The sequence below is a fragment of the Giraffa tippelskirchi genome, chromosome 4 (genome assembly GCF_054371585.1).
Source record: "Giraffa tippelskirchi isolate mGirTip1 chromosome 4, T2T-mGirTip1v1.2.pri, whole genome shotgun sequence".
NCBI classification, from domain to species: Eukaryota; Metazoa; Chordata; class Mammalia; order Artiodactyla; family Giraffidae; genus Giraffa; species Giraffa tippelskirchi.
In genome coordinates, this window is record NC_137278.1 from 77,834,482 (window position 1) to 77,856,648 (window position 22,167).

Below are 22,167 nucleotides of genomic sequence, written 5' to 3' on the forward strand. Positions count from 1 at the left end.
CTTGTGGTTTTGTTTTTCTATGGATTTTTAGCCTTTGTTTAAACCTTAGGTGGAGATACTCTGCAGTACAAAGTCACACACACACATTCTCTCTCCATTCAAGCCAGGATATAATGTTCTAAAAGCTTTCAAAGAGAATAGGACTGGAACTTACCTGGTGGTCCAGTGACTAAGACTCTGAGTTCCCAGTGCAGGGGGACTGGTTCAGTCCCTGGTCATGGAACTAGATCCCACATGCATAACATAAAGTTCACATGCTACAACAAAATCGTGTGTGGTGCAACTAAAGAGCCCGCATGTAGCAATGAAGATTGAAGATCCCAAGTGCCACAACTAAGACTTTGTGCAGCCAAGTAAGTAAATATTTAGAAAAAGAGAGAGACTAAGACAGTTTGACTTGGGTGTGGATCTCCAGTGATGAAGGGGGATATACTAAATGATCAAAGTTGTTGACTTCTAGTGTTTCTTCTCTGCCAGTGGTTCAAGGTGTGGCCCTGCAGTCAACTCTACAGCATTCATGTTCTAATGAATGAGGACTGACTTTATTTGCATCTTTCCTTTTTTCTCTTCCACATGATTGTTGTTTTTTTCCCCCCTCAGTCACTTCATTGCTAACTGGACTGTTGTGGCAGAGAAAGAAGACCTGGCTGAATCAGTTTGATTCACCTGTTCCCCAGAACTGGTGGAAGAGACGGAAAAATGACCTGGAGAACAGTTTCCTGACAACTTTAAAAAAATTCAGATTATTCTCTTCCTCAGCTGGAAAGAGAAATGTGGTGAGTTTTGAATTCCCAAGTAGTTATTCCATAAGTTGTGGAATATGTCATCTTGAACCTACTGCTTGAGAAGTACTATAGAACTTTTGATGGCCCATAAAATGAGATGATTCTTCATGGTGCAGGGAGAGGCTGTCTGGGATGCCTGACCTGGTAGGAAAGAAAGAAAACAGAGAAAGTCTCTCAGTCATGTCCAACTCTTTGTGACCACATGGACTATAGCCTGCCAGGCCCCACTGTCTATGGGATTCTCCAGGCAAGAATACTGGAGTGGGTTGCCATGCCCTTCTCCAGGGGATCTTCCCAATCCAGGAACTGAATCTGCATCTCCTGCATTGGCAGGTGGATTCTTTAACACTAATGCCACCTGGGCTTCCTGGTAGGAAATGGACTTTGCAAAAATTCTCTCTGCCCTCCTTTCCTACCAACTGCCAAGATTTAAACTCACCAGACAGAGAGATGAGCTCTGGAAGTCTCATTCATTACTGAGATTCAAAGGTACTAAAATAACCACAAAGAAATGAGATTCCTTCTTCAGATTGCCAGAGGAGGAAGTGAATGATCTGTGACTCAGAGGTATCTCTTTCAGTTAATCGTGGCTGACTCTTCACTGCCTGCAATCCCTATTTATCATTATGAAACGAGGAAGAAAAATGATAGTGACATGGAAGGAAGGGAAATAGGCTGCATATTTCTACATAGGGTTGCTGAGACAGGAGTCCTGAGTTTTTAAGATGTAGCACCTGCACGCAAAAGGTGGGAATGACAAATGTGTCTGAATCATTGGTTAACAAAGCTGGCCTCGCTTGGCTAATGGCCATCTGATGGCCTCTGCCCTTCCTCATCTGTTTCACAGGTTCATTGCATGTAGGGAAACATGCTTAGCTTAGAACCCTGTTTCGGTCTTGCCTAAACCTTTGATAAATCACAAGAACCTTGGAATCAGCAGAAGGTGACTGGCAGAAATCTCTTTTCTGCCCTCTGTCCTGCATCTGAGTTCCCTGGAAAGCTGGCTCCACCTTGGCTAGACTAAGACAGGAATGTCCTTTCCCAACAAGGTGGGAAACAGGGAATGCAGCTCTGAATTTCAAATGAGAAGGGTCCCCTGGCGTACTATGTCTACTTCCACAGCCGTGGCCCTAGAAAAACAAACGACAATTGTACTCATTTCTGGGAACCCTCATAATACTTGGCAGAAAAATTCTTTCTTGGTGGCCCTGTGTGAAAGTCTGTGTCCTTGGTTCTTTTGACAAGGCATTATTCTATGTCTTTAAATATAACTGTTACTCTTACAGTTTTGTTGTTGTTGTTGTTCAGTCGCTAGGTCATGTCTGACTCTTTGCAATCCCATGAACTGTAGCATGCCAGCCTTCCCTGTCCTTCACTATTTCCCAGAGTTTGCTCAAGCTCATGTCCATTGAGTCAGTGATGCTATCCAACCATTTCATCCTCTGTTGATCCCTTCTCCTCCTGCCCTCAGTCTTTCTCAGCATCAGGATCTTTCCCAATAAGTCAGCTCTTCACATCAGGTGGGCAAAATATTAGAGCTTCAGCGTCAGTCTTTCCAGTGAATATTCAGGGTTGATTTCCTTTAGAATTGATATAACCTGAGGCAATAATTAAAGAGTATATATGTTTGTGACCTGTGATCCTGACCAGTGATCTTTCCTTTTGTAACCTGACTTATGGGTGGTGGAGGAGTTTCTCTTTGTGATCTATAGCAGCCATTGTGAACCTCATCTTGCCTCCCCTGTAGTTCTCCAATGGGTTGATCTCACTCCTTGTGGCTACTGCTGTGGTTCATTTACTGCTGTGTTATATGCAGCTGGTCCTCTGTATGCTCGGTTTTCACATCTGCAAATTCAGTCAGCTTCAGTTTCAACTGCAGTTGGTTGAATCTGTGGATGTGCAACTTAAGAATATGGAGGCCCAACTATATTCATTGTATTCCTCCATTTTATGCAAGTGACTTGAGCATCCATGGATTTTGGCCTCCTTGGGGGCTGTTGGAACCAATTCCCCGTATTTGGGAGGACTGTGCATCCTTTGTGGAGGGTGGTGGTTTGAGGATATTCAAGATGAATCACCAACGGTAAAGTCCCAATGGCAAAATTATATAAAGATGCCAGTGGAAATGGAAAAGAATCACTACACTTGGTGACCGAATGGTTTTCAGTCATTTGTGGAACTGGAGTTCTATGTAGGCAAACTAAGGGGGAGCCTAATTGTGTAAAAAAAGGTAAGAAGAGAAAGTAATGAAAGGGGAGGTCAGAAGAGGAAACTCAGGGGAAGGAGATTATTTGAGGCACGGTGGAAAAGGTGATTTCTGATCTAAAATGGTTGTAGAATTGGTGAGTTGGCAATGAAGGCAGTCAATTTTGGGGGTCATGTTTAGTAGGCAGTTGGAAATTTTAGAAGGAACTGAGATTAAGAAGTGAGGTCAGTACCAGTGAGATAGGTTTAAAAGTATTTCATGTTGATATGGTAATAGTTAGGCCCAAGGGAGTAGATATGATTGCACAGAGAGAAGTATGCATGGAAAAGGACATATTGATAGCTTATGGTGAACGATGTCGGATTCGTGATTTCCGAAGAAGATTTAACTTGGGACCAGGGACCAAGCTTGATCACTCAAGAGCTTTTGTGTAGCAGAGTTTTATTAAGGTATGAAAAGGAACAGAAAAAGCTTCTGACATAGACATCGGAAGGGTGACGGAGAGTGCCCCTCTCGCTAGTGTTAGCAAGGGAGTTATATAGTTTTTAAATTAGTTATTACGATAAACCAAAAGAATGTCTCAAGGTTGTAAAAATCCTACCAGATCCACTCCCATATTATACATTCTAAGATATCAGGATTAGTCAGAAGGTTTTCAGGAAGGAGAAGCTGTCCTCAAGCAGGATCATTGTTGTTATATAATCCCCAGTACAGAGTTTAAACTGAGTTGTTTGTTGTGTAATCATCAGTTCTGGGCTTAAAGAAAAAACATTTTATGTGACTAAGGCTAAGGAATATAGAGAAAAAAAAAAGTTTATCCTTTCCTCCTCCTTGAGAATTCCAGACCCTTTATCGCCTCCTCAAGAACCCCAGACCTGTTTCTCCTCTTCAGGGAACCCTGGACTTCTTATCAACCTGCCTAGGAATTGACTCTCTCATCCTCACACCTCCTCCACCCCCACCTTTTTTTTTAGGAGAATTATGTTGCCAAGGGAAAGGGCCATCGTTTTTGTTCCATTACTACTTCCTGCTGTGATGGGGCACTGTCCCTAACTTGTTGAGGCAACATATTCTCCTAACCCTCATATTGAGGGTCTCTGATCCAGGGGCCCCAAGTAATAGTTGGAGGAGTCTGTAGCACTTGTAGGAGGCTGAACAACCATTTGTAACTTAAAAGCTTTCAAAAGGTTAGAAACAAATTCAGTTACACAGTTACAGATGCAGTGAACAAGCAGTAAAAACAGAACAATTAGAATTATTACCATTAAGATAGTTTTCCACTATGGGGAGCTAGTTACTGTTTCCCAAAGTGAGGTGACTGAGGCTTCAGGAGAACCCATAGCCTGAATCATCTTGTTCATGTGTTTAGTAAAGTGAGTAACATTAGTACTCATATTGGGTATGAATAATGGCACAAGTTCCTCCTTGTGCAGCTGTTAGAATATCTAAGGCCAATCTGTTTTGTAAAACCACCTTTCTAATTTGCATTTGTTAAGCATTAAGGGATGAAAGTTAGAGCATCAACTCATAGCATAACATCTGATCTGTAGTTCCCAGAGAGGGAACGAATATTGCAGCAAGATAATCATACCAGTGAAATACATATCTTGCCCAATGAGTTTTAAGGTGTGGCAGATTAGTAGGCTTCTCTGGAAGTTCTGAAAATATGAAGCCAAGAATAAAAGCTAGACCTAGGGTGCATCTCCCTATACAGCCAGGGGGAAGCCATGCCCATAGATAAGAGCCACATATCCAGTAGGTCCTGTTTGGTCCAAGCCAGCATGACTGAGGAATCCAGTCCCAGTCAGTGCCTGGCCAGGCAAAAGGAGGAACTGAACTGGGATTGGAAAACACAGGAATGATTACACTGCATATTTCTTGGGGCAAAAATCCCAGTTGTTTCTAATCATTATAATTAAGTTGTTGGCTAACTTCTGGGGATGGCTCTATTTGTTCCCTGCATATGGGATCATCAGATAGTAGGCGTCCCTTTTTAGCAGTTAGCCATATGATCTCATCCCATATTTGATTAACATCAGGTAGAAAACCACCAGATCTAGACCCATTTACCTTCTTATGTGCAGCAAAGTAGTCATTAAACTAAGACAATGTATAATCAAAGTTGAAAGTCACATTATGTCCATGGTTAAGGTACAATATGTTATACCAGTCCATCTTAGGATTGTTAGACATCATCACAGAGTTGAAGAAAGTCCTTTCCTTTCTTCAGCAGAGAAACCCACCATGGGAAGTCTTCAATTGATAGGGGGGTGGGAGGAGTGCTCCACAGACCCAGCAATTAGACCGATTATGGAATGCAGCATAGGAATGAGTCCAGGACAGGAAGGCGCTGTCTTGAGGGCCAAACGGCAGACTCAGGACTTTTGGAGTCAGCAGAAGCAAGCCCATCTAGATTCTCAGGCCCGTCTCGGATCCGGGCTCAAACAGCGGCATGTTTGACTCAAAGGCCGGGTCAGGAGTTAATCTACTGGGAATGTCTGTTGAAAAGCTAAAAGCTGAGTCATGTAGTTAATTTTAATGCTTCAGGATCTGTGACAATATCTGTGCACAAAAACAGTCTGTCATAGAGACAGTCCCTTCTTCTTAGGGGCAGTTTGAACCCTCATTAAAGCTACGGGTAAAACTTCAACCAACTGTCTTGTGTTTCCTGAGTTAGCTTATGCAGATGTCTCTTAATAATGTCATTAGCTTTTTTCTACCTTTCCCGAAGATTGGGGTCTCCAGGAACAGTGTAAATGATATTCTATTCCTACAACTTTTGACACCCCTTGAATTACAGCAGCTTTAAAAGTGGAGTGTTGTTGCTCTGAACTTTAGAGTTTAAGATCCCATGTACATCATGAGAAGTCAGTACAGTAAGATTTTGCCCATTCATTAACCTCTGGCTTTAGTGTATACTGCTTTTGATGTGAAAATAGGTGAGGGTCATTGAGTTTGATAAAGACAGGAGCAGCATTTTGTACTTGACCCACAGTTTTTCCATCAGTCCACACTCTAGGATTTACAGTTTTTTCCATTAAAAAGAGCTGGTTCCGTATTCATGAAAACAGAGGCCTGGACCTTGTTCAGTATATCCCTCCCCAGAAGGGGTGAGGGAGACTCTAGCATGATTAGAAACTCGTGAGAAAACAGCAGAGTCCCAGTTGCCACTTAAAGGATGACTAACATAATAATGTTTGGCTCATCCAGACAGTCCCATTATGGTAGTGGATTGGGAGGAAAGCGGGCCAGGGGCTTCAGTGAGTACAGAGAAGGTTGCCCCAGTGTCCAAAAGAAATCGACTGATTGACCCTCCACAGTTATTTATACCCAGGATTCCTCAGGTATAATTAGGACGGGAACTTGTGTGGGGACCCCCAGACACCTTCAGTCCAGATTGTCTTGAGAGTCTGACCCCTGGGGTCTACACCTCGGAGGGCAGTCTCTTCTCCAGTATGGTCCTTTGCAGATCAGACCTGGAGCCAGGGGTGGCTTAGATGCTTGAGGGCAATCCCACTTGAGATACCCCTCCTTTCTACAGTAATAACAAGTCCATCCCTTTCACTAGGATTCCTCTGGGCATTTTCCCTCAGGCTGTTTCAGAGGAGATCTAACAGCCATTGTTGGGGCTTCAGTCTTTTGCCTGGTTCTTTTTTGCCTTTTATTTTCCTCCTTATATTCTCTACCATAATATACCATCGGAGCCAGCTCTAACAGTTTTTCAAAAGATTGATTTGGTCCAAACGCCTGTTTCCGTAACTTACGGCAGGTATCTGGAGTTGACTGAGTGAGAAATCTATCTTTGAAAATCATTCCTCCTTCTGCACTTTCAAGATCGACATCAGTAAACTTGTGGAGAGCCTCCCATAGTCTGTACTGGGAGTTTATCAGGAGTTTCCTTCTTTCCCTGTTCTATGTCAGCAAACTTCATAGTTTAAAGTCTTAGCATGTGCTCGCTTGAGTCCTTCAAGAATACATCTGACAAAGTGGCTCTGTTATAGGAACTGCTTGGCTCCCAGTAGGAAGGAGGGCTAGTTCCCCTTGTCTCACGTTCAAGCCATTCATCTCCAAAAGTAGTAGCTTCCCCCACAACTCGAGTTCTCGAGTCAGGAGTCAGCATCTGTCCCAAGACATGCATTACATCTCTCCAAATGAGGTCATAAAGTAAAGTTAGTCCCGTAAAGGCTTCTATGTACTTTTTGGATCCTCTTGATAGTCTCCACTGCTATTGGTACTGTTTGAATTTCTACTGAGACTGAGGCAACTCCTTCTGGAAGGGTGCCCTGATTCTCAGCCTTTTCAGTTGGAACCCCAGATACAGCGGCAAAGTAAGAGGACAGGAGGGAGCTGAAGGTTTCACACCCAAATCTGCACCCTTAGGACATAAGTCTGACATGTCTTGCAGAGAGATAAAGAGCAACACATATGGCACTTCTAGCCATTTCTCTTGTTTTCTACGGAACTGGTCTAGTTGTAAAACTATATCGTAATTAGGAGACCCTTCAACAGGCCAACGTTCCCCATCTTCCAAAGGATACTGTGTCCATTTAGTATCACAGAAGAAGGTCAGGAGTGTCTTTTAAAATTCTGGGGATCAAACTTGTCTCAGTTTTTTAAACACATTTTAAAGGAGTGGTTCTGGAACTGCTAGCTCCCATCTGTAAGAGAGAAAAAAGCAGCATCCACAGCCATGGCTTTTTTCCACTGGAAGCATCCTTCCCTGCTCTAGATGGGGTTGTAGACAGACTCTCCACCGAAGCTTTCCTTCCCTGGTTGAACTTAGTCTGACCCTTACTGACACAGGCATCTTACTTGTCCCTCCTGATTCTACCACTGAGGTGGGGTGGAGATGCACCAGGGGTAGACCTGATGGCATCCTAGATTGATTTAGTTCCATACCATCAAGACCTTTGTTTGATTTGCTCTTTTCCCTGATGCCACCCAGAGTGTAACAGAGTAGCTTTCCCGGAATGTTTCCCAAGCTAGTACTGCTAGGGGAAGCATCCATCTTACCTGTGCCTGTGCCCATTCCTGAGTACAGTCCTGACCTCAGTAGAAGTGGTGAGTCATTGCCACATCAGTATAGCAAAAGAGGTGGTGGAGGGTTGGCTAGCGAGAAAAAAGTGATTTTTGTCCTCGAGCTACTAGGACCAATCCTTCCAGTTCATTTCCACAGATCCCACAAAAGAATATCTAAAGAGTTGAGACAAAAGCCATCAGAGAGCCTCCTCTGGTCCAGTAAGAGCTAGTGCTACCAAAGGAAGAAGCCCACTGTACTTCCAATCTGAACAGATCCTGCAATTCCCATTCTGTGTCCTCAAAACCTCATGGTCACCAGCAGTGCTTCTCTCCATACAGATAGGAGGCACAGCCACGACAAAGACTCACTTTCAGGTCGCCGGCCCCTGAGGCAGGCAGCCAAGAGAGTGACCTCTAGCCTGAGAGATGTTCCTGGAGCTGGAGTTCCACCTTGCTCCGTACATGCTCCTAGTAACTTTCTAGCAAGGCTTGCCTAGTCTAGCAAGGCTAAGCACTTCCGTACATGGGGTCTAAGTAAAAGTACACAATAACAGCATGGATCACAAGTCCCTTGAAAGTCTATGATCTGACAGATTAGGTTAGTAGTTCTAATTCCCCATGCAATTATGAAGTGGTCAAAGAGACCAGGAAAAGCTGACTGAGAAAGGAAAGTTCGGTCCACATGCTTCGCCCATTTCTGGCTGCTCCCCTTGCAGGGATGTTGGGTATCTCTTGGCGTTGGCAGGTCGGTTAAAACCCCGATAAGGCTCCCCTTTTTGGGATTGCCTTCAGTCATTAAGAGGCACCGTGAAAGCACAGAGCAGGGCTCAATGCTCGCTTCGCACAGGGCATGTCATTCATTCACACAAGCACGCTGTAGAGTTAGTAAAGTAAAGCAGAAAACATGTGTTCAGAGAAAGCAGAGAGGCTAGAGCTCTGAGTGTTCTTACCTTGTTCTGAAGATCCTGGATGAGCCCCCAAGATGATAGCTTACAGTGAATGCTGTTGGATTCATGATCTCCGAAGAAGATTTAACTTCGGGACCAGGGACCAAGCTTGATCACTCAAGAGCTTTTGTGTAGCAGTTTTATTAAAGTATGAAAAGGGACAGAGAAAACTTCTGACATAGACATCAGAAGGGGGATGGAGAGTGCCCCCCTCGCTACTGTTAGCGAGGGAGTTGTATAGTTTTTAAATTAGTTATTACGATAAACCAAAAGAATGTCTCAAGGTTGTAAAAATCCTACCAGATCCACTCCCATAATATACATTCTAAGATATCAGGATTAGTCAGAAGGTTTTCAGGAAGGAGAAGCTGTCCTCAAGCAGCATACATTGTTGTTATATAATCCCCAGTACAGAGTTGAATGGAGAAGGAAATGGCAACTCACTCCAGTGTTCTTGCTTGAAGAATCCCCATGGACAGAGGATCCTGGCGGGCTACAGTCCATGGGGTCATGGAGAGTTGGACACGACTAAACAACTAACACACATACAGAGTTTAAACTGAGTTGTTTGTTGTATAATCATCAGTTCTGGGCTTAAAGAAAAAAACATTTTATGTGACTAAGACTAAGGAATGTAGAGAAAAAAAGAAGTTTGTCCTTTCCTCCTCCTTGAGAATTCCAGACCCTTATTTCCTCCTCGAGAACCTCAGACCCCTTTCTCCTCCTCTGGCAACCCTGGACTTTTTACCAACCTGCCGAGGAATTGACTCTATTAATACGAAATATTTACGTTTGAGGACTGGGAGGAGAAAGGTGCCCGGGCCCTGGAGACTGAGAAGGGACAGTAGAAAAAGAAGGATGTGAGGACACAGAGGGAAAAAAAAGAAATAGTTTAAGGAGAGGATAGCTAATTAAGTATTGCAGAGGGGTCAAACAGGAGGAGGACTAAGATGACCATAGTGTTTCCACCTAGAAAGATATTGAAGATATCTTTTCAGTGAAGTACTTGATGTGGAAGCATCATTGTTGGGAACTGAGAGGTGAGCAAGTGATAGAGAACAGTGAGTGGTAAATGGTATTTGTGTATGATGTTGATGGATGGAAGGAGAGTTGTTTGATGTGAGGATGCATGGAAAAGGCATCTTTGATGTGTCTGCTAAGTTGTGTCTGACTCTTTTGTGACCCCATGGACTATAGCCTGCCAGGCTCCTCTGTTCATGGGGTTTCCCAGGCAAGAATGCTGGAGTGGGTTGCCATTTCCTTCTCCAGGGGATCTTCCTGACCCAGGGACTGAACCCTCAATCTCCTGCATTGGCAGGCAGATTCTTTACCACTGAACCATACGGGAAGCCCAAAGCCCTCTTACCCTAAGGGATAAAGAGAAGAGGTGAACATTCCAGAGAGGGTGAGGGGCTGCTTAATGTGACAAAATCTGGGAGGAGGCATGAAGAATGGGAACCTGTAACCAAAATTTAGCCTGTATACAGCAGCACTGAGTTAAATCTTGGAGACAGAGTTTTGGCTGAAGTAGAAAAGAACAGCTCTTTTGTTTTGCCAGGCAAAGGGGGCCACAGCATGCTAATGCTAAGATTGTATCCTGACCAGGAGGGAGTAGTGAGGAGCTTTAAGGTAATAGTTCAAAGAGGAGGGAGTGATCAGCTCGTGGACATTCTTCTGATTGGTTGTTGGTAAGGTGAGTGGGAGTCAGCATCTTTCTGGTTCTAACCAGTCTGGTGTCTCCTTGCTTGTGCACAGTGTACTGATAACTTCTTTCTTCTGATGGAGGTTTCAGAATCTGCAAAACAGCTCAAAAATATTGCTATATATATCCCTTGAGGGGGAACCAGGACCCTGCCCCAAGGCTGCATTATTGGTTTTTGGTTTTTTGACTGCCCTTGTCTGCACATGCCTTCCCTTCCTTGATTTGAACCTGTCCTTTGGTATTCAGGGAAGGCCCTGGAGGCCGAATGAAACCTGTGTGTGTGTTAATCGCTCAGTAGTGTCCAACTCTTTGTGATCCCATAGACTGTAGCCCACCAGGCTCCTCTGTTCATGAAATTCTCTAGGCAAGAATACTGGTGTGGATAGCCATTTCCTTCTCCAGGGGATCTTCCTAACTCAGGGGCTGAACCCAGGTCTCCTGCATTGCAGATTCTTTGCCATCTGAGCCACCGGGGAAGCCAGAATGGAGCCTATTTTCCTGCAAACAAGAAAGAGTTGAGAGTGGGAGACACAGAAAGACTTGTGCCCAGAAGCCCCACAGGGTTCTACTCAGTTTCAAACCAAAGCCTTGGGATTGCTGTTAGCACAGAAGAGAAGTTGGGATTCCGCCTCCCTGCAGACTAGAGAGAGTCCAAAGAGCAGATGAAGCAATGAAGTTACTTTGAGATGAAAGCAGGGGGAGGTGAGGGGAGAACGTTAAGTTTTTCAGTGAAGTAGGAGGCTCAGAAACAAGGGGATGGGGTATTTGAAGATTCGAGTAGGCTGGATTGAAATTGCTGCCATATGGAGCAGGATAGACAGTTAATAAGGATGAATAAAAGGATTAGTGAGCAGCTGAGGCGGAATAACAGAGATTTATAATGGAGCTGGTCAGCTGGCTTTTACAATTTTTGACAGCTTGGGAACAGGAGTGGATAAAATGGATGATTAGGTTTGCCCAGGGCTAGGAATTGGCAAGATTAGAGAGACTGTAGTTTGGAATAGATCTGGGAAGAGGACTTCAAGATGTTTCTGAACTTTTGGGCCAACCCAATGTATTTAAAAACATCCCCCAGGATGGGTCACTGAGAGAGGCCTCAGAATCTTGAATGGTACAGCACAGATGAGCTCGCTAGCTCTCTTTCACTTGAGAACTTCTCCCAGAAGGTCTTCCTGGTAGGATACCTTTCAAAGGTGCGATTTCATGGGAAGGAATGAGGAACAATGAAGAGCCCTGCTAAGAGGGTTAGGATAGTATTAAAAATCAGACACACTGAGGACCCTGGAACTGCAGAACTCTCCCAGATGGGGCGGGCAGCTCCTTGGCCTGTAATCTCTGTCAAGAACTGCATCATGTAATCCTTTCTCTGAGGCTGTGAATTAAACACAGAAGACTCAGATGCGCGCCCCAGGTTGTCTGGTTTGGGAGTAAGAAAATGAGCTAGGATTCCAGCTGAGTTTTTTAGGGCACCAAAGAGCACGAACCAGTCACTGCCCCCGCACCATCCTCTTCCTTCAAACTATCGAAGGTTCCAGGAAGAGAAGTCTCTGGTTGTTCCTGAAGAAGTTTTGGACCACCAGACCCATCCTGTCCTCTGCTCATCAAGGTGCAGATTCTCTAACACAGTGAGCATGGAGAGGAGTGTAGCTACCCTTCTGTCAAGTGGGCCCAGTAACCGGGGAAGTGATTGTTCCTGGTATGGTGTAAATTCCTCATGACTCATTTTTTTGGAGAATGCTTCTTCAAGTTGGCTTTTCAGCGCTCTTCACATAAGCTTGGCAGTTTGTGTCTAAACATGTTTAAGAATGTTCTGAAGTGTCTCTTGTCTACCTAATTCCACCTTCTATTTGCCTCTTGGTGGAAGCAGAATGGGTTAGAATTTGAGTAAGAGAAGGACATGTTATTCACTTGCAGAAGGCGCTATGCACTGTGTCCCTGTCAGTGACAAAAGGCCTCAGAGAGGGAAAATGTGGTGGCATCTGACAATGAATGAGCTGAAGGTTCTCAGAAGGGATGTGTCCTGAGGGGCCACAGGAGCCGAGGAGAGCTGCGTGCACAAGAAGTATGGGAACCAGGAGCCTGAAGACAAATGTAGGCCCAAAGGCTGCAGTTAGAGGCTTGTATGCCTTAAAAAAACAAAAACAGTGCCCCTGGGGCTATGCTATGCTCAGGCAAGGCAGTGTTTTAGAAGATGAATAGCTCGCCTCCTTTCATTTCTGAGCTTTATTCTGCTCAGATCTGGGAATGGAGGCAAACAGTGTGAAGGAAAGACTCCTAGCAGTTACTGTTGGTTAGTTTTTAAAGTTCCCTATTGTGGTAGGCAGCCTTTAAAATGGCCCCCAGTGATCTCCACCTACTGGTATTCAGGAGTGTGGGCTGGACCTAGCGATGTGCTTCTAACAACTCCCCACTTCTTTCTTACACCATTGACTTGTTTTGTTTTCTATTGTATCATTCTTATGAACATGCTATGATATCTCTTATCTTAAAAAAGGAATCTTCTCTTGAGTCCACTTTCTCCACCAGCTGCCACCGCATTTCTGTGCACCTGCTATAACAAAAATCCTAGAAAGTGATGTCCATACTCACTGTCTCTAATTCCTTGCCTCCTGATTTCTCCTCAATCTACTTAGTGTGGCTTTTTCTCAAATCCTTCCATAGAAGCGGCCCTTGTCAAAGTTACCTATGACTTCCATGTTGTTATACCCCATGGCTGTTATCAGTCTTCATCTTTACTTGAACTCTTAACAACATTTGGCACATTTGTTCACTCCTTGCTCTCTGATAGACTTTTCCTGCTTGACTTTCAGTGTACCAGCCTCTCCTGGCCATTCTTCCTTGGCTTCCTTTGCTGGTTCCTTTTCTTCTCTCAAATCTCATTATGTGGGAGTATTCTAAGGGCTCAGTCCTTGATTCTCTCCGGTTTTTCTCTCCATATTCACTTCCTTGGTGATCTCATCCAGTCCCCTGTCTATGAATGCCATCTATATGCCAATGATTCCAAAATTGATATGTCCAGTTCAGACTTTTATACTCCAGATTCTTATATCCATCTGTCTACTTGGCATCTACACTTGGATACCTAATTGTCTTCTTAAACTGAATCTGTTCAAAACTGAGTTTCTGTTCCCCTGATTGTTGCCAAACCTGTAACAGTTGTAGCCTTACCCATCTTAGCTGATAGCAACCCATTATTCCATTACTTAAGCCCCCCAAATTAGCATTTGACTCTTCTTCCTCTCACATTCCATTTTAAAGAGTCAGGGAAATCCTGAATCCTGTTGGTGTTATCTATTTCTTTTTTTGAATTGAAGTATAGTTGATTAACAATATTGTGTTAGTTTCAGGAGTACAGCAAAGTGATCCAGTTACATATGTATTTTTAGATTATTTTCCATTATAGGTTATTATAAGGTATTGAATATAATTCCCTGTGCTAGGCAATGTTTATCTATTTTATGTAGTTTCTATCTGTTAATCCCAAACTCCTAATTTTTCCCTTTTTCACTCCCTTTCTCCTTTAGTAACTGTAAGTTTGTTTCCTATGAGTCTGTTTCTGTTTTGTATATAGATTCATTTGTATTTTTTTTTTAGATTTTGCATGTAAGTGATATCATAGAATATTTGTCTCTGCCTGACTTCATTAAGTATAGTATTTTCTAGGTCCATTCATGTAACTGCAAATGGTAGTGTTTCATTCTTTTTTATGACTGACTAGTATTCCATTGTGTGTATATAACCCCCCCCCCCCCCACATCTTAAGCCAATTGTCTATTGATGGGCATTTAGGTTGTTTCCATGTCTTGGCTGTTGTAAATAACTCTGCAGTGAACAAAGGGTGCATGCATTTTTTCAAATTATGATTTTGTCTGGGTAGGTACCCAGGAGTGAGATTGCTGGGTGATGTGGTAGCTCTATTTCTAGTTTTTTTAAAGGACCTCCATGCTGCTAATGGTGCACCAATTTACATTTCCACCAAAAGTGTGGGAGGGTACCCCTCTCCCCACACCCTACCTAGCATTATTATTTTCAGACTTTTTTCGTGATGGCCATTCTGACAGGTGAGAGGCGAAACCTCATAGTGACTTTGACTTGTGTTCTCTGATAGGTTGAGCATCTTTTCATGTGCTTGTTGATTATCTGTATGTCTTTAGAAAAATATCTATTTAGGTATTCTGCCCATTCTTTGTTTCTTCTTCTTCAGGTATTGAGTTGTATGAGCCTATTGGCCTTATCTTTAGGATCTATCCGTAGGTGACCACCTTTCACCAGCTCCTCTGCTTTCACTCTGCTTTCATCTCTTGCATGGGGCTCCTTGTTTCTACCCCTGCTTCTCTACAGTCTGTTTCCAACATGACAGCCAGATAGATACTTTAGAGAGATTATGTCACCTCATTCTTAAAATATCCCCCAAACTCCCACCTATTTCACATATATGTCCTTTAAGTGGCCTGCATGATCTGATTCCTATCACTTCTACAATCTTGACTGTGCTACAAAACTCTTCTAAGTGATGGTTTCCTCGTCTGAAAAGTGAAGATGAGCATAATTCTTAGTTTATAGGATTGTTCTTAGGATTAAATAACACATGTAATAGTAAAAAATGGAAATAATTATTACCATTATTAATAATTATTAAATAACATTAAGTTTAGTGCCCTTAGCTTGGAATACAAGGTTGTTTACATCTTTTCCTAGTCTTTCCCCATACTGTATCTCTTATGGTTCTCCCTTCTCTGCTTCTCAGTTTTCTTCCTTGTAAAATTTGTAAAATGGAGTTAAGTTCTGTCCTTGCTCACAGAGATGGACATAAAAGTCCTCTTACTGAAGAAGGGGTTGTAAACAGAGAAGATATTATCATCCTGTTCCCATGGACTTAAAATGTTCCCCTTTCTTGTATCTGCACTAATAACAACAAGGGGCTTTTCCTTCAAATGTTTTACCTGGGAAACTCTCCCCTCCAAAAAACCCATGTCTGTTGCTCTGGCAACATCAAAAAGGGAATTAGCACCCAAAGAAACTGTTTAAATACTTCTCTTGTGCAGATTGGTACTTGATTTGACAACTTAGAAAACAGCAAAGACCCTTGCTTCTCCTTCTTGTGATACCATTTGTCCTTGTCAATTCTGTTTGATTAATGTTCTAGCAGAATAGAAATGCCATTCACTGTGTATTCTTCTTGGTGTCTGAAGTTGCTGGGGCTTGTTTCTCTCATTTAATTGAAATGCTTCCCACACAAAAGAAACAAAATCAGCTTGTTGGATTTACAGAGAATAGTCATTCACTCATAGGCCTAGAGCACAATCATCTCAGTGCCAATTGTGACACAAAAGGGAAATGTGTCATTATATGATCATCTTGTGAAAAATGTGGTATGGTATTTGAATTCAGTAGATGGTTGGGTCTGTGGAGATGAAAGACTTTGTCCTAGAACTTTGTGGTTGGGCCTTTGACTCATCTGCTTGAGATGCTCTCTGTGGTTCCTATATGAGACCTCCACTCCTCTTTATCCTACCTCTGCATCTTTGTCCATCAGGGTTGTCTGTATTGTTGGAGCTGGACACCTTAGGTCAGGGGAGGAAGAGGGAAGAGGTCCTGAAAAGAAGTGAGACTCAGCCATTTATAAGGATCACCCAGCTGCTGCTGCTGCTAAGTCACTTCAGTCGTGTCTGACTCTATGCGACCCCATAGACAGCAGCCCACCAGGCTCCACCATCCCTGGGATTTTCCAGGCAAGAACACTGGAGTGGGTTGCCATTTCCTTCTCCAGTGCATGAAAGTGAAAAGCGAAAGTGAAGTCGCTCAGTCGTGTCCAACTCTTCACGACCCCATGGACTGCAGCCTATGAGGCTCCTCTGTCCATGGGATTTTCCAGGCAAGAGTACTGGAGTGGGTTGCCATTGCCTTCTCCGAGGGATCACCCAGACTACCGTCTTATTAGTTCTCTGCAGTCACGAAATTAAAAGATGCTTGCTCCTTGGAAGAAAAGTTATGACCAACTTAGATAGCATATAAAAAGCAGAGACATTACTTTGCCAACAAAGGTCTGTCTAGTCAAAGCTATGGTTTTTCCAGTAATCATGTATGGATGTGAGAGTTGGACTATAAACAAAGCTGAGCACCGAAGAACTGATGCTTTTGAACTGTGGTGTTGGAGAAGACTCTTGAGAGTCCCTTAGATTACAAGGAGATCCAACCAGTCCATCCTAAAGGAAATCAGTCCTGAATATTCGTTGGAAGGACTGATGTTGAAGCTGAAACTCCAATACTTTGGCCACCTGATGTGAAGAACTGACTCATTGGAAAAGACCCTGATGCTGGGAAAGATTGAAGGCAGGAGGAGAAGGGCACAATAGAGGATGAGATGGTTGGATGGCATCACCGACTCAGTGGACACGAGTTTGAGCAAGCTTCGGGAGTTGGTGATGGACAGGGAGGCCTGGTGTGCTGCAGTCCATGGGGTTGCAAAGAGCCGGACATGACTGAGCTACTGAACTGAACTGATTTTAAATTTGAGTAGAAGTCTAGGGTGTGAACAACAAAAATAAAAATCTGGTTCAATGAACAGAGGTAACAGAACCACCATCAAATACTTTAAGGTAAAGTTGATCCTTATTATATCTACCAATTGATTAATTGTTACCGTATATATTGTATTTGACTTCCCTAGTGGCTCAGTGGTAAAGAATCTGCTTACTAATGCAGAAAATGCAGGTTCGATCCCTGGGTTGGGAAGATCTCCTGAAGAAGGAAATGGTAACCCACTCCAGTATTCTTGCTTGGAGAATCCCATGGACAGAAGAGCCTGGTGGGCTACAGTCCATGGGGTTGCAAAAGAGTTGGACATGACTTTGCAACCAAACAACAACAACAAATATGGTATTAGGACAGAAATTTACCTTAGTAATCTATTTGAGGGGCCTGGTTACTCTGGAAAGCATTATGTGTAGTGATGTAGTATAGTAGGAGAAGCGTGACCTCCACACTCTAGCTTCATCACACCAGCTGCGTGTCTTTGGGAGAGATGTTGAACTTCTCTGTGCCTCAGTTTCCTTTTCTGCAAAGTGAATGATGGGATAATAATACTTCGTAGAGTTGTTGTGAGGGTTAAATGAGATAATATATGTGAAACAAGTTGGAATGGAGTTAGATTCTTTGACCCTACATGCTTTCAGGACCATGGAGGGGTGAGATGCATATAAGACCATGATAACGTGATTCCTTCCCCCTAGGTATAGCATGAAAGAAAGTAGACAAATGATATCAATGTAATGCAAATGATTAAAAGTGCTATAAAACAAAATGACTAGGAAAACAAAGAAATGAAATGAATTTTCACTTAGGAGAAATCTGGATGCTTTGGGGAAGGTAGAATGGGTAGATAGAAGGAGAGGTAAAAGGACTTTCTAGGTGGAGGAGAAAGCAAAAACCAGTGCCTGGGGTCTGGAGAACAGAGGGTATGTAGGGGAACCTTATTAGTATGGTTTTCCAGGAATAGTATGTCTGAAAGAGTGTTGGAAAAGAAGTCTAGAGTCCAGTTAGGTTGAGATTGAATGCTGGGTGAATAGTTTGGGTTTTATTGCGTTAAAAAATTGGGAGCCATTGAGGTGTTTTATTTGTTGTTCTTATCAGGTGAGTGACGATGAGGTTCTGTGCTTTAGAAAGATGATTCTGGCTCTAGTACGTCTGAGGAGTGATAGGGAGGGAGACTGCAATACTCTACGGGACAAATGATGAGGTTGGATGCAGGGGAGCAAGCAGATATAGGAGATGTTGCTGAGGAAGAATCAGCAGAATTTGGCAACTTATCAGATGTAATGACTAAGACTGGAATAGGCCAAGCTTAGATTAGCTTTGAAGTGACTCGGGCCCCTGGATGATCTGGAAGATGGACAGACGAGGGACCTGTGGTGGTTAAATGACTAATTCGTTTCACTTCTGAGTCAATGGTGGGAAAGGTTAGGGGAAACTTGGTGAAACAGAAAACTATCACAGGCCCCAGCCCTCTGGATCTGTAACTCTGGATCAGGGATGGGGAGGCATGGCGCTCATACTATCCACCTACTCTGGGAGATGAAATATGAATTTCCAACCCTCCCATTTCTGGCCAAGGTAGGAATCAAGTTCTGGCCCTGTTCAGTCTTCTCCTTACTCTTCAGAAGCCCGTCTAAGCCCAGAGCTTTGCCCAGCCTTGAGTGGTCTGTGAGGGAGTTGGCTCGGATAGTCAAGGGGAGGATGATTCTTTGGGTGTCTGCTGCAGTGCCAGCCCCAGAGTCCCGACCCCAGGGCCAGCCACCAACATCAGGGGGGAGGCACACCTGTCAGCCAGGGGTTGGCATATAGAACTCAAACAAGTAATTTTTTTGATTATTATTCTTTTCCTCTTTGGTTCCACTTACCATCATTATCTCATTCTTCAAAAAGAACTTCTTGAATGTCTGCCATTCTTGGGGTAAGAACATCCTTCTAATAGGAACCAGACATTGCCCTCAAGGAACTTACATTAGACTCATGTGCTTGATACCTTTTCCTGTTAATAGAAAAAGAAGTGCCTTGGGAAAGTTAACAGTTGATCACTGGCATTATTTCTGGCTAGAGCTTGCAGTCTGTTAATTAGTCTCTATTATTTTACAAACAAGAAACAGGCTCAGAGGGGAGATCAGGCTCAAGGCAAAACTGGATTTAGAACCCATGTTTTCTAGCTATGTCTTTTGAAATTCCTCTTTGTCTCTGTGAAGGTGAAAACCCCAGAATTAACTTATCACAGAAATATCTTTAGCATAAAATTTCTTTCTTTAGGTGGGGGTGTCAAGGATTGGTAATGCTAAGTTTGTTTCATTTATTTTATTTTTGAAATATTTTAATTGATTTTTGATAAAATTATATTGTACATATTTAAGATATACAATGTGATATACATATATATATATACACACACACACACACATAGTGAAATGATTATCACGACCAATTAAAATATCTGTCATCTCTCATAGTTACCTTTCTCTATGTGTGTGTGTGTAGTGAGAACACTTGAGATCTACTCTCTTAGCAAAATTCAAGTATATAATGCATTATTATTAACTACAGTCACTATGCTTTACAGTAGGTTTCTAAAACTTGCTCATCTTTTAACTGAAAAGTTTGAACCCTTTGATCAATATCTCCACTTTTCACCCACATCTAACCTCTGGTAACTTCCATTCTAATCTCTGTTTCTATGAGATTAACTTTTTTTTTTTTCTTAGATTCCTAGTATAAGTGAGACTATGCAGTATTTGCAATATTTGTCTTTCTCTGTCTATTTCACTTACTGCAATGTCCTCCAAACTCATCCATGTTGTCCCAAATGGTACAATTTCCTTCTTTTTTAAAGGTTGAATAATGTTTTACCTGTGTACCATATTTTCTTTATTCATCTATCAATACAACTTCAGTTGTTTCCATATCTTGGCTACTGTGAGTAATGCTGTAATGAACAGGGGAGTACAGAAATCCCTTTGAAGTAGTGTTTTCATTTCTTTTGGATATATACCCAGACATAAGATAGCTGGATCATATGGATGTTTCACTTTTTGAGGAATCTCCACATTGTTTTCTGTAATGACTGTAGGAATTTACATTCCCACCAACAATGCCCAAGGATTCCATTTCTCTGCATTCTCTCTAACCCTTATTTTTTGACTTCTTAATAATAGCTGTCTTAGTAAGTGCAAGGTGCTGTCTCATTGTGGTTTTGACTTTCCTAGCATAAGTTCTTGCTTCTCACTCCCCCTCAGTGCACATGGCATGAAGGAGACAGAAGTATGAGTTGAAACAGATGAGAAGAGGGGAGCAGTACATTGTGTGGGTGAAGTGGAAATAGTAGAAAATGGCTCTGGATGCATAGACCCACCCCAGATATGGCACTGAAGCCTGTTGATGGTTTCTAGAAGGATGTGGCCTAAGAAAATGGTTAACTCTGTGAGTGACGGTAGTAGGAGAATGATTCTTCATGTTTGTCTTTTGGTGGTCTGTAATTGTTAATTTTCCTAGACTAAACATGCTTTATTTTGTTGTTTTGCTACTTTACATCCCAGGTGGCTCAATGCTAAAAATCCACCTGCCAGTGCAGGAGACACAAGAGACATGGGTTTGATCCCTGAGTCGGGAAGATCCCCTGGAGGAGGAAATGGCAATCCCTTCAAGAATTCTTGTCCGGAGAATCCCACAAACAGAGGAGCCTGGCAGGCTACAGTCCATGAGGTTGCAAACACACATGCAATCAAATCAATCAATCACTCTACATCCACTTTTTCTCTGGAAGAATGACTCTCTTCCTGAATCTCAGTTTATGCACTTTGGGTAGGAATCACCTCTACTGCTAACTGCCAGCACTGGGGTGAGGATGGATTCAAGCAGGTCGTCATATTCTTGGTCACATTCATTGTTTCTGAGATGGACTTATCCTATTTAGAGCCAGTAAAAATGAAATAGGACATCTTCTATAACTTCAAGAAGAGAGTCAAGCTCTCTTGATATTGTACTTGAACATGAATACTCTCACTAGGCCCCTCTGTGGGAATGTGAAGTACCTCCTTAAAGTTAAAAATTATTAGGCACTAGTTGATAGTTTTGTGAGCTCTATGAAAGAGGATGAGGGAAAATTGAAATCATATTCTGTGAGACAGCCTGAATAACTTCTCAAGTGGAAAATGAGCATTTTCTCATCGAGTGGATTTCAATATCCAAATACCTGGGCAATCCTGGAATGCCCTCAGGGAGTTGGACCAGGGCCTAGCCTGGGTTAGTGCTTAATAGTTTGTTTTAAAGAGATAGTACAAATCCCATTTACCAGTGAGTCATTCACATAAACTCTGGCATACATTCTTTATTAAGATTGTTCAATGTAGATTCAGGTTTTTAGTCCATAGGAAATCAGGTCTGTGCCTTAAGGCAATTTCAGAGTTATTTTTTGGGGAAAATATTATGAATTCAAAACTATCTAGTGAGAAAATTTTAATCCTGGAGAAAAGGAGAACCCTGGAATTGCTGAGCTTTTCTCTTCAACTCAGATTGCTTCCTGTATCTCTTTTTCATCTTGGTGTTCTTACGGTTCTCAGGTGCCATGGACCCTCCTAGAACCCAAATTATAATCTTGAAATGCCAGTTTTTATTAAAAGAAACTCAAATTCTTAAGGAAGTGATTAGCCTTAACTCATCATCTCATCTTAGGTTCTCTAGGAGCAGAGCCTGAGAAAGGGATTCTGGTGCTTGTGATTCAACAAGAGATTGCCCTTTAGGAAAATCTCTGAGGGAGAAAGTGAATTAGGATAAGGAAGGGGAAGAATTGAAAAGTCTCAGGTCAAGTCTGATCCATCTGTGTGTGGAGGGAGAAGAGCTCTGGAGCACAGATCACATTCAGTGTCTAGAGACGAGAGCCAGCCTTGGATGCCCCTGAATCAGGCGATGGATTGACATCTACTGTGTGTGGGAGGGGCCATAATCTATGTTAGGTGAGTCCTATCA

At 42.7% G+C, this 22,167-nt stretch overlaps 1 long non-coding RNA gene across 1 annotated transcript in view; it reads left to right on the top strand.

Moving 5' to 3' along the window:
- LOC145503533 (uncharacterized) overlaps positions 1-22,167 on the top strand; it is a 289,346-nt gene that overhangs the window by 53,881 nt on the left and 213,298 nt on the right. The window contains exon 3 of the long non-coding RNA XR_014051546.1: positions 601-776. This is a non-coding gene — a long non-coding RNA (uncharacterized LOC145503533). The remainder of the gene's footprint in view (positions 1-600; positions 777-22,167) is intronic.